The 2,500-nt window shown below is 57.4% G+C and overlaps 1 pseudogene; it reads left to right on the forward strand.

Moving 5' to 3' along the window:
• Window positions 1-227: 227 nt before the first annotated feature.
• The window catches only part of LOC146722413 (large subunit ribosomal RNA), a 4,834-nt pseudogene continuing 2,561 nt past the window's right edge, over window positions 228-2,500 (forward strand).

The following is a 2,500-nucleotide window of genomic DNA, read 5'->3' on the forward strand; positions in this document are numbered from 1 at the left end:
GAGAGCCGAGAATCTCGAACCCCGCGATATATCGTCTCCATTACCACCAACGAGTGTGTGTGCGGTTAGCGCCCCGGCGATTTGCCTTCTCGCGTATTTCGTGTGCTGCCGCTGCTGCTCTCTCGTTCGACGCTCTCTCTCTCTCCCTCTTATAATATATATTATAGAGGAGAGACGACGATGAGCGACGCGGAGGAGGCAAACGGCTACGAAAACTCACTATGCGACGACCTCAGAGCAGGCGAGATTACCCGCTGAATTTAAGCATATTATTAAGCGGAGGAAAAGAAACTAACCAGGATTTCCTTAGTAGCGGCGAGCGAACAGGAAAGAGCCCAGCACCGAATCCCGCGGTTCCGCCGCAGGGAAAATGTGGTGTTTGGGAGGATCCGCTTATCCCGAGGTGCCGCGTCGCGTCCAAGTCCATCTTGAATGGGGCCACTTACCCGTAGAGGGTGCCAGGCCCGTAGCGACCGGTGCGCGCCTCGGGAGGATCTCTCCTTAGAGTCGGGTTGCTTGAGAGTGCAGCTCTAAGTGGGTGGTAAACTCCATCTAAGGCTAAATACGACCACGAGACCGATAGCGAACAAGTACCGTGAGGGAAAGTTGAAAAGAACTTTGAAGAGAGAGTTCAAGAGTACGTGAAACCGTTCAGGGGTAAACCTAAGAAACCCAAAAGATCGAACGGGGAGATTCATCGTCAGCGGCGCTGGCTTCGCGTCGGTCGGCGATGTCCCGCGGAGTCCTTGCGGCTCGCGCGCGGGCACGCTACCGTGCGCCGATGTCCGGCGCTCGTCGTCGTGCACTTCTCCCCAAGTAGAACGTCGCGACCCGCTGGGTGTCGGTCTACGGCCCGGGTGCGGTGTCTGTCGCGTCGCCGGTAAAACGGCACGCGACAAACCCTCGGTCGCCCGGCCGGCTGCTCGGCGGTACGCGCAAGGTATCAGGCCGCACTATTCACGGTGCGTCGAGACCGTCGCAAGCGCGCGCCACGGTACTCGGAGGTTACGGACTTCGCGCCGTCCCCGGTCCTGGCCCGCTGTTGGTTACAGTACGGTACACCTTCGACAGGCCTGCGAACGTCTCCCGCGGTCTCGCGGGAGACCGATACCGGTCGGCGACGCTACTGCTTTGGGTACTCTTAGGACCCGTCTTGAAACACGGACCAAGGAGTCTAACATGTACGCGAGTCATTGGGACTTGTCGCGAGACCTAAAGGCGTAATGAAAGTGAAGGTCGGCCCTGGCCGTCGACCTAGGGAGGATGGGCCGCGTCGCGATGCGGCCTCGCACTCCCGGGGCGTCTCGTTCTCATCGCGAGAAGAGGCGCACCCAGAGCGTACACGTTGGGACCCGAAAGATGGTGAACTATGCCTGGTCAGGACGAAGTCAGGGGAAACCCTGATGGAGGTCCGTAGCGATTCTGACGTGCAAATCGATCGTCGGAACTGGGTATAGGGGCGAAAGACTAATCGAACCATCTAGTAGCTGGTTCCCTCCGAAGTTTCCCTCAGGATAGCTGGCACTCGGCCGTTCCGCACGGAACGCGCGCGAGTCTCATCTGGTAAAGCGAATGATTAGAGGCCTTGGGGCCGAAACGACCTCAACCTATTCTCAAACTTTAAATGGGTGAGATCTCTGGCTTTCTTGAATTATGAAGCCACGAGCATCTTCGGATCAGAGTGCCAAGTGGGCCATTTTTGGTAAGCAGAACTGGCGCTGTGGGATGAACCAAACGCAGAGTTAAGGCGCCCAACTCGACGCTCATGGGACACCATGAAAGGCGTTGGTTGCTTAAGACAGCAGGACGGTGGCCATGGAAGTCGGAATCCGCTAAGGAGTGTGTAACAACTCACCTGCCGAAGCAACTAGCCCTGAAAATGGATGGCGCTGAAGCGTCGAGCCTATACTCTGCCGTCAGCGGCAAGTGGGGCGGCAACCGGGAGCGGGCGTTAGTCTTCTCTCGCGTCGTCACGAAGCCCTGACGAGTAGGAGGGTCGCGACGGTGAGCGCAGAAGGGTCTGGGCGCGAGCCTGCCTGGAGCCGCCGTCGGTGCAGATCTTGGTGGTAGTAGCAAATACTCCAGCGAGGCCCTGGAGGACTGACGTGGAGAAGGGTTTCGTGTGAACAGCCGTTGCACACGGGTCAGTCGATCCTAAGCCCTAGGAGAAATCCTATGTCAATGACGGCGTACAATATACTCGAGTGTCGAGAAATAATAATAAATATTATACGAAAGACACACGCCCGTCGGGCGAAAGGGAATCCGGTTCCTATTCCGGAACCCGGCAGCGGAACCGCATACAATTCGGGCCCTCGTAAGAGTGTTCGTCGGGGTAACCCAAAATGACCTGGAGACGCCGTCGGGAGATCCGGGAAGAGTTTTCTTTTCTGTATAAGCGTTCGAGTTCCCTGGAAACCTCTAGCAGGGAGATAGGGTTTGGAACGCGAAGAGCACCGCAGTTGCGGCGGTGTCCGGATCTTCCCCTCGGACCTTGAAA

Source organism: Nylanderia fulva, unplaced genomic scaffold (assembly GCF_048542155.1).
Source record: "Nylanderia fulva isolate GAGA-0341 unplaced genomic scaffold, ASM4854215v1 Scaffold318, whole genome shotgun sequence".
Classification (NCBI taxonomy): Eukaryota; Metazoa; Arthropoda; class Insecta; order Hymenoptera; family Formicidae; genus Nylanderia; species Nylanderia fulva.